Source organism: Capra hircus, chromosome 1 (assembly GCF_001704415.2).
Source record: "Capra hircus breed San Clemente chromosome 1, ASM170441v1, whole genome shotgun sequence".
NCBI lineage: Eukaryota > Metazoa > Chordata > Mammalia > Artiodactyla > Bovidae > Capra > Capra hircus.
In genome coordinates, this window is record NC_030808.1 from 79,678,250 (window position 1) to 79,692,146 (window position 13,897).

Sequence of the window (13,897 nt, forward strand, 5' to 3'; positions counted from 1 at the left end):
CTCAACAAGAAACCTGTGACAGCAGAGACGGTTCACAGCCTAGAGCCCAGCGGATATAAACTGATGAGAGAAGCCGCATGTCACCTTGCTCACCAGATGGGCAGCACCGTCTGTGTCTGAACCAGGAGCATCTTCACCACACCTCTCACCACAGCCACTGTCTTCCTGTTCTCTGCTATGGAACCCCATGTTTCTGGGGTCCTGGAGAGAGCAGGTGTGGGTCCCCTTGTGAAGAGCTCCAGAGGGTAGGAGGCCCAGCCAGGACAATACTGAGTTGGGGGCTGCTTACACCTGGGTGCCCGAAGGGCAAAAAGAGAACGTGGTACGGCTGTCAGGCTCAGGGTAGTTTCGGTGAAGAATGTTCAGGGAAGTTTCTCGGACTTGAAGGTGAATTCAGGGGAACCTTGGTGGAGAGCGGCAGAACAACCAGGCCCAGAGGTGGAACAGGTAGGTGTGTTAAGGGCACATCTAGGGTATGGAGAACTCTCAAGAGTTGTGGGGAGAAGAAGCCTAACCCAAGAACTGCACCAGGGCCAAATGACAAAGGCCTTAATGCCAGGGTCTGGGAGCTTAGCCTCAGTTTCCAGGGGAGAGAAGGCCATGCAAGACTTTAAGGAGAACAATGAGATGGGGACTGGAGAGCAATGCGGTCGATGAGTCAGGAAACACTGGATTAAAAAGTGTGGCCCAGTGGAAGTCCATAGAGCTGGTTGTTCTCACACTTCATCATGCTTTCGAATTCCCAGGAGAGCCAGCTTGAATGCAGATTCCCAGGTCCCCTGCAGAGATTCTGATTCAGCAGGTCTGTGCATGCGCACTTTCAGCAAGCAGCAAACCCTTTGGGTGTTTCTGATACATATGACTTGAGGGCACACTTGAGACATCACAGAGGAGAATGAGAAGAGGAGAGAGCAGAGGACAGCAGGCAACATGCAGGGGGTGGGCAGTGAAGCTGGTGGTGGACGGAAAACAATTTGGTAACAGGAAGTGGAAGGGAGAAGCAGCGCCTGAGAAATGGAAGGAAGACTGCTTTACGGAGGAGAGACTATTCCTTCCCAAATAGAGGCAAGGGACTTGTCGACACGGTAGGGGAAGGAAAGAGTGGAACAAATAAAGTGGCATCTGTGTAAAGCAGCCCAACCTGGTGCTCTACGATGACCTAGAGGGAAGGAATGAGGGGAAGGGAGGGAGGCTCAAGAGGGAGGTGATATATGTATAGTTATGGCTGATTTGCTTTGTTGTGTGGCAGAAACCAACATAACACTGTAAAGCAATTTTCCTCCAATTAAAAAATTAATTTAAAAAATAAAATAAGGACCAGTCATGCATACAAAAAAAGAAAAAAAGGAGAGACTATTCCTCAAAACAAACTCAACAGGAAAGTTAAATTAGGTATGAATAGACAATGGGTTGATGGGATTTGGACAACTACGCAGTCATTACTGACTCTATCCAGCAGTGGTTTATTGAACAGTGGGGACAAAAGCCAGACAACAGAGGGTAGGAAGTCCCTGCAGGAGAGAAGCACCAATACTCAGGGGATTTTCTTTCTGGAAGCTTGACTTGAAAGAAAATGAGAAGGGGAATGGAAGCTGGGTGGGAAGGGACTGATGGTGTGGAAGCATTTTGGTTTTAGATGGGAAAGACTGGGATATTTTTCCATGCGCTGGAGGACACGTGGGCTGACATCAGAGCAGAGGGTCCAGGAGAGAGAGGTGGGGTTCCCAGAGGGCAGGCAGGATTGGGGAGCCATCCTGAGCCCCCAGAGACAGGACCCTCCTTTCCTGAGGCAGACGATAAGAGGAAAAGCGTGAATGCAAATAGGTCTGCAGGTTGACTAAAGTAAGGGACAAAAGAAAACAAATAGTGTAAATATGTAAACTTGCCTTGTCAAAATTTGAGTTGAAAAATAAATCTGGGAGAAATAGAGAGTTCATTAAATAACTGTATTAAGAGTTAAAAAATGTTGAGTCTCAAATGAAGACCTAAAAACTGACTTTGACCATGCAAATGTAAATTCTGCACTTGGTTTAAAAATTAGCTTCTGAAAAGTGCAAAAGTGCAACTTGACCTAATGGCAGCCAACTATTTTTAAAAACTAATAATTGATGATATTCTCCATTTAACTGAAAAGGATATGAAGCTTTTAAAAGCTAAGAATTTGAGATTATCAATGTAGGATCCAGGAATTTGCAGAATTCTAGCTTAAGACTGTTACTCCATCCCTTTCTAAAGGAATGAAAGTGAGAAAGAGTGGGTGGTGTGATTGTTGAGACAACTTAATCTATACTTTGCTTTATATTTAAGTCATTCATTTGCAAACTTTTATCTTTTAACTGTAACTGGAAACTAGTTTATTGTGTTCTGTCTCAAATCTAATCACACTGATCTCACCAAATGAAACTCACAAGTCTCCCTGATCACCTAGGAAGTACTTCTAAGGCTGCTGCTGCTGCTGCTGCTAAGTCACTTCAGTCGTGTCCAACTCTGCGACCCCATAGACAGCAGCCCACCAGGCTCCGCCGTCCCTGGGATTCTCCAGGCAAGAACACTGGAGCCAGGAAAGAATCCTAAATCTCCACCCCTCGGATGCTCTGATGGCCTGGGTCTTGGGAGTGGGATGGGAGGCTCTCCATGAATCATTCTCATGATCCCTTAGGTTTGGAAGCCACTGAACTGATTAGGAAATGTTTGGAGGTGTCTGGTTGCCACACTAAGCTACTAAGGAGAAACAGAACTTTTTCCCTTGTGTTTTGCAAGTATCCAGAGCTATCAGATTATGCCTTTGGGAAGTATGACAAATTACATACCTGAAACTATGGCTAATTATGGTCTACATCAAATCTAGCCAATCCTAAAGGAAATCAAGCCTGAATGTTCATTGGAAGGACTGATGCTGAAACTGAAGCTCCAATACTTTGGCCACCTGATGCGAAAAACTGACTCATTGGATAAGACCCTGATGCTGGGAAAGATCGAAGGCAAGAGGAGAAGGGGGCAACAGAGGATGAGATGGCTGGATGGCATCACCGACTCGATGGATGTGAGTTTGAGCAAGCTCCGGGAGTTAGTGATGGACAAGGAAGCCTGTCGTGCTACAGTCCATGGGGTCACAAAGAATCAGACACCACCGAGTGACTGAACTGAACTGAACTGAATGGCATTTGTTGGTGTAGCATAATGTTAGAAGACTTGCTCAGGCTTATAAACTCCTTAAAAAAGTTTTAGTGTTCAGTATAAACCTAATCACTCTATAGCTAATCTTTTTCAAATGACTAGTATTCATGAGTAGTATATTTATGTGCAATGATGCTGTGGATGATATGAAGAGAGACTAATAAGGCAATAAGAGGTGGTCCAGAACTAATTCATCACGCCCCCCCAAAAAACACAATTGAATAAATCATGTATCATCTTTATCCTTTGGGTTTAATTTTATTAGTTGTCATATCTCTTTGAGTTATAATGTATATATTGTAAAGTTCACCCATTTCAGTGTACAATTGGATGAGTTTTAGCTCATTTACAGGGCTGAATAACATTCATCACAGTTTTAGAATACTGCTGTCACTCCACAAATTTCCCACACAGAGCCCTACAGCCCAAGAAAACCTATGATCTGCCTCTGTCTCTAAGGTTTTGCCTTTTCTAGAAATGTCATGTAAGTGGAAACACAAAGTATTTAGTTTTCATGTTTGTCTTCTTTCACTTCACATAATGTTCATGAGGGTTCATCCTTGCGGTTAATGTATGTGCATAGTTCACTACTTACTTTTAACCCTTAACATTTCAATCTAGGATCCATTTTTAATTCACTTGTGTGCTCATGTGAAGTACATATGCATATATACATATGCATATATGTATGTATGTATTTTTGAATATGGATAGTCAATTGTGCCACCACCACCACCTAAAAAAGCTGTTCTTATTCATTGAATTGCCTTGGCACCTTGGTTGGAAATCACTTGACCGTAAATGTGTAGGTTTATTTCTGGAGTCTCTCTGCTTTCCATTGATCAACATGTCAGTGCTTGCAGGAAGGGTAAGCACTGATTTGTGAAAACTTTGTTTCAGTTACGTATACTAAGTAACTCTGGGAAATGTATTTCTTAATAAGGATTGTGGTAAAAATATTATCCAGGCATTTCCAGATAATATTCATAGCAAGACACACAAAAAAGGGTCCTAGAATAGTCTATCGGGATGCGTAAGGATGGTGGAACATGAGTATAGCCACACACTTTGCAAAAGGGGAAACTGAGGCTGGAAGGGAGGAAGCGACTTACCTAAAGTTACCCCGGAATGCAATCCAGGTGCTCTTCCTGATGCCCCCATCTTCCCAATGCGTCGGCTTTTCCTCCCTGTTCTTCAGCAACTCCTTAAGCTGTTTTCACCCCACCCTCCACTGAGGCTGTTCTGGCAGCAGCTGGCTGAGCCCACGTAGGCGTACAGCTGGGCAGGAGTCTCCCTGTCCTCGGCCTCCTCTCTGAGACTTGCCAGTCTCCTTAAGTGCTGAGTTGCCTGCAGGATGGCCCTAGATGACTTGCCCCCTGTGCTCCTGCCCCTCCCTCTTCGGGGACAGTAGAATTGGCTTTTCTTCAGGGACTCTTCTCAGAACAGAAAGAAGAAAGTCATGCCACCGACGTCAAATGGCTCTTACACAACGGCAGCATCTTGCTGAGTATTGTGCAAATAACTCCAGAACATATGGATTGAATTTCCCTTCACTTATTCAGGAATGTAATAAGTCATTGCCAATGAAGGAAAGCTGCCACTGGGCCCTGACACTCAGAACACTTGAAAGAGTCGTCTCCCCATGCCAGGGACCTCTTAGTCTGGAGCTCTCCCATCCATCTCAAGTTCAAAGGGCTCCTACCCTCAGCAAGGTGGGTCACAGAAGCAGTGTCCCAGGCACACTGCTGCCACCCTCCTTCATAGGAAGACTGTGATTCTAAGCACATAAACTGGGCAGAATGCCTGCTCATTAGTTCATTCATCCATCCATTCATTCAGCTAGCACTTATTGAGCCCTGTGGGAGCAGGGGGAGTAAGAATATCAGAGTGAGCAAGAAGGCACAGCCCTGTTCTAGTATCCAGTGAAAGAACTTTTTTAGAACTCTAGGCTTTTGAACGGGAGTGAGTTCCCTTCAGAGGTTGATAGAAACTGAAGCATCAGATGAAGAACTGGGTGGCTGAGCTCTTAGATTCCTCCCAAGGTTTCATGAACTTTTAAGTTCTTGGAATGCTGCCACTGCTCCTTTGCTACATGTGTCCCTTTGGATGGCACCTGCAGAAGCTTAGACCCAGAGATTTTTGTTGGAAGGCATGGGTGGTCTCTGGAGAAGCAATAGAGGATCCAGGAAAATCAGATACCTGTTTTTCCTGCTGAGAAAAGTCTTTCCTTTCTTATTTCTTTTTATATCCTGTCTTCTTTATCTACTCAGAAGAGACTTGAGAAATTTATCCTCTTTAACCACAATTAGGGAGGTTCTGACTGTGCTTGGGAAGCAGAGCTGAATAGTCAGGTCCTCAGCTTCCTTTTGCCTCATTTCCCTAGAACAGTAATTTTCACACTTTTGCTGCCTTGGAATTACCTGGGAGCTTCTTATAACACAGACCGCTGGGCCCCGCCCCTAGAGTTCTCTGATCTCTGTTCATTTCCAAGGCAAACCATTCAATATCACGGTAATCCAAGCCTATACCCCAACCAGTAATGCTGAAGAAGCTGAAGTTGAACGGTTCTATGAAGATCTACAAGACCTTTTAGAACCAACACCCAAAAAAGATGTCCTTTTCATTATAGGGGACTGGAATGCAAAAGCAGGAAGTCAAGAAACACTGGAGTAACAGGCAAATTTGGCCTTGGAGTACGGAATGAAGGGCCAAGTCTAATAGAGCTTTGCCAAGAGAACACACTGGTCATAGCAAACACCCTCTACCAACAACACAAGAGAAGACTCTACACATGGGCATCACCAGATGGTCAACATCAAAATCAGATTGATTATATTCTTTGCAGCCGAAGATGGCGAAGCTCTATACAGTCAGCAAAAACAAGACTGGGAGCTGACTGTGGCTCAGATCATGAACTCCTTATTGTCAAATTCAGACTTAAATTGAAGGAAGTAGGGAAAATCACTGGAGAAGGCAGTGGCACCCCACTCAAGTACTCTTGCCTGGAAAGATCCCATGGATGGAGGAGCTTGGTAGGCTGTAATCCATGGGGTTGCTAAGAGTTGGACACGACTGAATGATTTCACTTTCTCTTTTCACTTTCATGCATTGGAGAAGGAAATGGCAACCCACTCCAGTGTTTTTGCCTGGAGAAGCCCAGGGACAGAGGAGCCTGGTGGGCTCCTGTCTATGAGGTCACAGAGTCGGACATGACTGAAGTGATTTAGCAGTAGCAGCAGCAGCAGGGAATATCACTAGACCATTCAGGTATGATCTAAATCAAATCCCTTACAATTATACAGTGGAAGTGAGAAATACATTTAAGGGACTAGATCTGATAGACAGAGTGCCTGATGAACTATGGACTGAGGTTCATGACATTGTACAGGAGACAGGGATCAAGACCATCCCCATGGAAAACAAATGCAAAAAAGCAAAATGGCTGCCTGGGGAGGCCTTACAAATAGCTGGGAAAAAAAGAGAAGCAAAAAGCAAAGGGGAAAAGGAAAGATACAAGCATCTGAATACAGAGTTCCAAAGAATAGCAAGAAGAGATAAGAAAGCCTTCCTCAGTGATCAATGCAAAGAAATAGAGGAAAACAACAGAATGGGAAAGACTAGAGATCTCTTCAAGAAAATTAGAGATACCAAGGGAACATTTCATGCAAAGATGGGCTTGATAAAGGACAGAAATGGTATGGACCTAATAGAAGCAGAAGATATTAAAAAGAGGTGGCAAGAATACACAGAATAACTATACAAAAAAGATCTTCATGACCCAGATAATCACGATGGTGTGATCACTCACCTAGAGCCAGACATCCTGGCATGTGAAGTCAAGTGAGCCTTAGAAAGCATCACTACGAACAGTTAGCAGAGGTGATGGAATTCTAGTTGAGCTATTTCAACTGCTGAAAGATGATGCTGTGAAAGTGCTGCACTCAATATGCCAGCAAATTTGGAAAACTCAGCAGTGGCCACAGGACTGGAAAATATCCGTTTCATTCCAATCCCAAAGAAAGGCAATGCTAAAGAACGCTCAAACTACCTAACAATTGCACTTATCTCACGTGCTAGTAAAGTAATGCTCAAAATTCTCCAAGCCAGGCTTCAGCAATATGTGAACCATGAACTCCCTGATGTTCAAGCTGGTTTTAGAAAAGGCAGAGGAACCAGAGATCAAATTGCCAACATCCTCTGGATCATCGAAAAAGCAAGAGAGTTCCACAAAAACATCTCTTTCTGCTTTATTGACTAAGCCAAAGCCTTTGACTGTGTGGATCACAATAAACTGTGGAAAATTCTGAAAGAGATGGGAATACCAGACCACCTGACCTACCTCTTGAGAAACCTATATGCGGGTCAGGAAGCAACAGTTAGAACTGGACATGGAACAACAGACTAGTTCCAAATAGGAAGAGGAGTACGTCAAGGGTGCATATTGTCACCCTGCTTATTTAATATATGCAGAGTACATCATGAGAAACGCTGGACTGGGAGAAGCACAAGCTGGAATCAAGATTTCTAGGAGAGATATCAATAACCTCAGATATGCAGATGACACCACCCTTATGGCAGAAAGTGAAGAGGAACTAAAAAGCCTCTTGATGAAAGTGAAAGAGGAGAGTGAAAAAGTTGGCTTAAAGCTCAACATTCAGATAATTAAGATCATGGCATCTGGTTCCATCACTTCATGGCAAAATAGATGGGGAAAAAGTGGAAACAGTGTCAGTCTTTATTTTGGGAGTTGGTGATGGACAGGGAGGCCTGGCGTGCTTCGATTCATGGGGTCACAAAGAGTCGGACACGACTAAGTGACTGAACTGAACTGAACTTAACTGAACAAAATCACTGCAGATGGTGATCGCAGACATGAAATTAAAAGATGCTTACTCCTTGGAAGGGGAGTTATGATCAACCTAGATAGCATATTCAAAGGCAGAGACATTACTTTGCCAACAAAGGTCCATCTAGTCAAGGCTATGGTTTTTCCAATGGTCATGTATGGACGTGAGAGTTGGACTGTGAAGAAGGCTGAGCGCTGAAGAACTGATGCTTTTGAACTGTGGTGTTGGAGAAGACTCTTGAGAGTTCCTTGGACTGCAAGGAGATCCAACCAATCCATCCTAATGTAGATCAGTCCTTGGTGTTCACTGGAAGGACTGATGCTTAAGCTGAAACTCCAATAATTTGACTACCTCATGCAAAGAGTTGACTCATTGGAAAAGACCCTGTTGCTGGGAGGGATTGGGGGCAGGAGAAGGAGGCAATGACAGAGGATGAGATGGCTGGATGGCATCACTGACTCTATGGACATGAGTTTGAGTAAACTACGGGAGTTGATGATGGACAGGGAGGCCTGGAGTGCTGCGATTCATGGAGTCGCAAAGAGTCGGACATGACTGAACGACTGAATTGAACCGAACTGAACTGAGGCCTGGTGCCTTCAGGGAATGTGGGTCTTCAGCAAGTCCTCAGATAATACTACTGCTGGGTTCTCTGCAAACCCAGAAGATGGCTACAGGCCCCATGTTCCAGGAAAAAAAAAAAAAAATTGCAGATTTACCAGGGAGCTTGGCCCTGAGGCCTGGGGCCAAAGAGGAGAAAGAGATGTGGACAGATGGGAGGGAGTCTGATAGAGATCAGAGCAGGGACCAGCCCACAAGATAAGGTCACTCTAAACTTTCCTTTTCCTTCTCCCTTCCCATTTGAAATGAAGCACTGCCCCCCAGCCCCTCTGCCCTCACTCCCACCCCTGGGAAGTCACCAGAATCAGGTGAGGATAGCCACAGGCTGAAGTTCTGATATTCTCCCTGGCAGAGAGAGGGAAAGGAGCCCTGGGGGAGGACCTCCAAAGCCCAAGACTCACAAGCTGGGAGGGGAGTGGAATGGAGTCCATTCCAGACTGGTTTGTTGGGGGCACGTTCTTGGTAGGTGGAGGACTACGGAAGTGGGAGCTTGCCTGTGGCCGTGCTTGTGTTTGCCAAGACCCGCATGTGCTGCAATGAAAAGTGAGGTGGGAGATGAAGAAGAATAGCTAACTTTTATTTAGTACTTAAGTAAGCGTCAGGCCCTGAGTAAGCACCTGAAGTAGGTATTATCCCCATCTCACATAGTGGATGCTCCTCAGTTACACAGACACTCGCCCCAACTGACACCTGATATCGGATCCTGCTCCCTGCACATCACAACCTCTTGGGCTCTGCACCCCTACAAGCCATGAGACTTTGACCCAATCAATTTTTCTGAGTCCCAGTGTCTCTGCCAGTGTTAAAAAAAAAAAAAAAAAAAGTCAATATTGAGTGCTTCCAAAAGGATGTTAAGACACAGATAAACAGCAAGGTGAAACAATGAGGTGAGATGCAGTTAGCTGTGCTGTGTATATCTCAGCCCTCCACCTAGTAGCGATGACCCCACTGCTGGCCTCTGACATTAACTTAGAGGCCTTAACGTTTGGTTCTGGGCATCACCAGGTTAACATTTCATCTTGTTTTAAATAAAACCATTACTCACCAGTGTAACTAATGTTTTATTATTACTAATTCCAAAACCATTACACCATGGAGCCAGAGTTTAAAAAGAATTTAATTGAAGACCAAAACATGCCCAGTAGCATTGCCTATTTTGTAAACAATTTCTGTTCCAAATCCTAACTTGGTGCAGCTTTTTTGGTATATTTCAGTTTTCAGTGTATGATATAAAATGTTTTCATTTTATCTCCATGCAGAATCCTGAAACGTTCAGAAATATATTAACAACAACAATTATCCTTCTCACTTTTGTAGCACCAAATGGTACACTGAATGACCACTCATGTCTTTTTGTTATAGATGAGGAAACAGGCCCAGGCAAGCAACATGGGATGCTCAGGTTCTTAGATCTGAATCCATCCATTCACTGTGTGCAGACCCAGTGTTCTTTGTTTTGTCCATGCAATTTCCACAGAACATTTGAAAAAAGAACATGCTGCCCCACCCAACAGTAACAGCAAGGCTGTCTTTTCATCTGAGTGTGTGCAGCCATCCATAGGGAAATGCCCTCTTAGAACCAACACCCATTCCATCCCCCAGCTGCTAATTTTATGGAGCCATTTCTCAGGCTCTGGGAATGACTTTGGGTGGCTTTGATCAGTAAGCTATGTCCTGGAGTTTTGTTGGTTGTGTTCTCTGTAAGTGTCTCTGGGGAGCTGTATGGTTTCACAGGGTCCCAGGAGTTTCCTGCTAAGACCATTGTCCTGGAAAAAGTCTGGAATGACTCTCAAGTGACTTAAGTTTTTTTCTCAGGACTATAAGCATGAGGCATTTCCTGGAGTGTATACTCATATGTCCTCTATTTTCTTGATAGACAGCAGAATCTTTTCTATCTTGTTGTTAAGATTAGAGACTCTGGAGTCGTGTGAATGTCGCTTTGTTGCTTGTTGGGTATATAACACTGGAAAACTTAAATTGTTCTGAGCCTCAGTCTCCAAGTCTGTATAATGCAAATAATAATGATGTTTAACTCAGAAGATTGTTGGCATAACCTAAGTGCTTGATATATGCACACTGTCATTTTAATTATGCCTTTCTTTGCACTCAAAATAATACAGACGCTTTTGCCTCCATGAGAATATCTTTTTAAAACAAGAGAAGGGCAAAGACCTTTCCAGATACACAACTTTAAAGAACTGGAGGATAAATCCATTAAAAATATGCAATAGAGATATGTTGGGGGAAAAAAATCAATGAAATCAAGAGCAGCCTCTTCGAGGAGGTAATAAAGTTGACAAACTTCTATCAAAACTGATCAGCACAAAAAGAGAGAAGATACAAATTACCAAATTCAGGAATAAAAGAGGTGACATTACTAAAGATTTTATAAGTAGTAAAAGTACAATAAAGCAATACTACGATAAACAATGTTATGCCATTAAGCAGAAACCAACACAATAGTGGAAAGTAATTAACTTCCAATTAAAAATAAATTTAAAAAAAACAGCATAGATAAAATGTACAAATTCCTCAAAAAACACAAAAATTTACTCAAGATGAAACAGATAACTTGTACAACCTTTTATCTGTTAAATAAATGGAATTTGTAGCTAAAATTATCTCCCCACAGAGAAGAAGGGGGGAAACTCAAGCCTATATAACTTCACTGTATTAAGAAATGCTTAAGAAAGAAAGAATGCCAATCCTATACAAACTCTTCCAGAAAACTGAAGAGAAGTGAATGCTTCTCAACTCATTCTTTTGAAGCCAGTGTTTTCCTGATACCAAAATCACATTAAAATGTTATAAGAAAACTTCATACCAATATGCCTCAAAACCATATATAAAAAAATTATTGACAAAATTTTATAAAATTGAATTCAACAATATACAAAAAGATTAATATATCATAACCAAGTAGAGTTAATGCAAGATTAACTTTCTGGAAAAGTCGAGAAAATAAATCAATGTAATTTACCATATTTTTAAAGTGGTAAATTTTTAACACTGACATTTTAAATATTAACAAATGAAAAATCATATGATTATGTCAATAAAAGTAGAAAATGGAATTCCCTGGAGGTCCAGTGGTTAGGACTCTGTGCTTCCACTACCTGGTCGGGGAACTGAGATCCCACAAGCTGTGTGGCATGGCCAAAATAAATAAATAAATAAAGGCAGAAAAAAATAATTGCTAAAACCCAACAGCCATTCCTGGTATAAATTCTCAGCAAATTAAGAATAGATAGGAACTTCCTCAATCTGATAAAGGACAACTACAAAAATCCTACAGTTAGCAAATAACGTAATGGCAAAGACTGAATGCTTTCTCCATAAGACCTAGAATAAAACTTTTATGTTCAGTTTCCACTTCTATGCAATATTACACTTTTGGTTCCAGCCAGTGCAACAAAGCAAGGAAAAGAAAAGAAGTAAAACTGTCTTTATTCTTTTGATGATATGATCATCTATGTAAAAAATCTGATGGGATCTTTAAAAAAGTTATTACAACTAAAATGTAAATTCAGTAAGATTGCAGAAGACCGAAAGAAATCACTTATATTTCTATATTAGCAATGAGCAACCAGAAATAAAGATAAAAATGTCATATGCAATGAAATCAAAATTTATGAAAGACCTAGAGAAAAATATGACAATAGGTAGCTAAGAACTACTCACTAAAAACAACAAATCATTACTGAGAGAAATTTTAAAGAACTTTATAAGTGAAGAGATATACGGTATTCACTTAAGAATACTGAATGTTCTTAATATGAATACTTAATTATTCTTAAAATGCCAATTCTTCCCTAAACTGATGTATAGATTCAACAAAATTCCAATCAAAATCACAGCAGGCTTTCTGGTAGGAATTAACAAACTCTTTCTAAAACAACTTGGAAAAAGAACAATGCAGGAGAGCTAACACTACATATTTCTAGATTTTTCTAAAGCTGCAGTAATTAAGACAATGTGGTACTGGCATAAAGATCCACAAATAGATGAACAGAACAGATTGAGAAACCAGATACAAATTCACACTTAAGGACAACTGACAAAGGTGTAAAAGCAAATCAGTGGAGAAAGTATAGTCCTTTTAACAAGTGATGCTGAAACAATCGGATATCTATATGCTAAAAAATGAGCTTCAATCCAAATCTTTGCCATATACAAAAATCAGCTCCATATGGATCATAGACCGAAATGTAAATCATAGTATCATAGACCTAATGTGAATCTAAGTCTAAAAATTTTAGAAGGAAATACAGAGAATGAAAAAAGAAAATACAGGAAAAACTATTGTGACCTTGGTGTTATAGACTGAATATTTGTACCCCTCTAAATTCGTATATTGAAGCCCTGTCCCTCAACGAGATAGTTTGGAGGTGGAAACTGGGAAGTAATTAAGGTTGGAAGAGATCATGAGGGTGGTGCCCATGATTAGATTAGTGTCCTTATAAGAAAAGACACCCTTTCCCTCTCCCATGTGAGGACACCACAAGAAGGCAGTCTGCAAACCAGGAAAAGGGCTCTCACCAGAAACCCAATCTGTGGCACCTTGCTTTTTGGCTTCCCAGCCTCCAAAACTGAAAAATAAATGTCAAAAATGAATGTCTGTTGTTTAAACCCCCAGTATATCGTATTTTATTATTGTGAATACTTGGGTTAAGCAAAGATTTTCTTGATACAACACCAAAAGCATGATCTATAGAAGAAAATATATTGATCTTGTACTTCATCAAAATTAAAAACTTTCCCTCTGCAAAAAAACATTAAAGTAATGAAAAGACAAGCCGTGGATGAGGGAGAAATACTTGCAAATTATGCATGATATACAGCAGTGTGCTTAGACTCTTCATCATGTCGGACTCTTTATGACCCCATGGACTGTAGCCAGCCAGGCTCCTCTGTCCATGGGATTCTCCAGGCAAGAATACTGGGGTGTGTTGCCATTTCCTCCTCCAGGGGATCTTCCTGACACAGGGAGCAAACCCAAGGCTCTTGTGTCTCCTGCATTGGCAGGCAAATTCTTTACCACTAGTGCCACCTAGGAAGTCCCATATACAGTGGACTCATATATAAATAAATTAATAATTAGAAAAAAAACCTTAAAAACAGGCAAAAGGTTTGAACAATTTACCAAAAATGATACATGAATGAAAACACTTAAAAATGCTCAAAATCATTAATCATTAGGGGAATGCAAATTAAAATCCAATGAGATACCTCTACATATATATGATAATGGT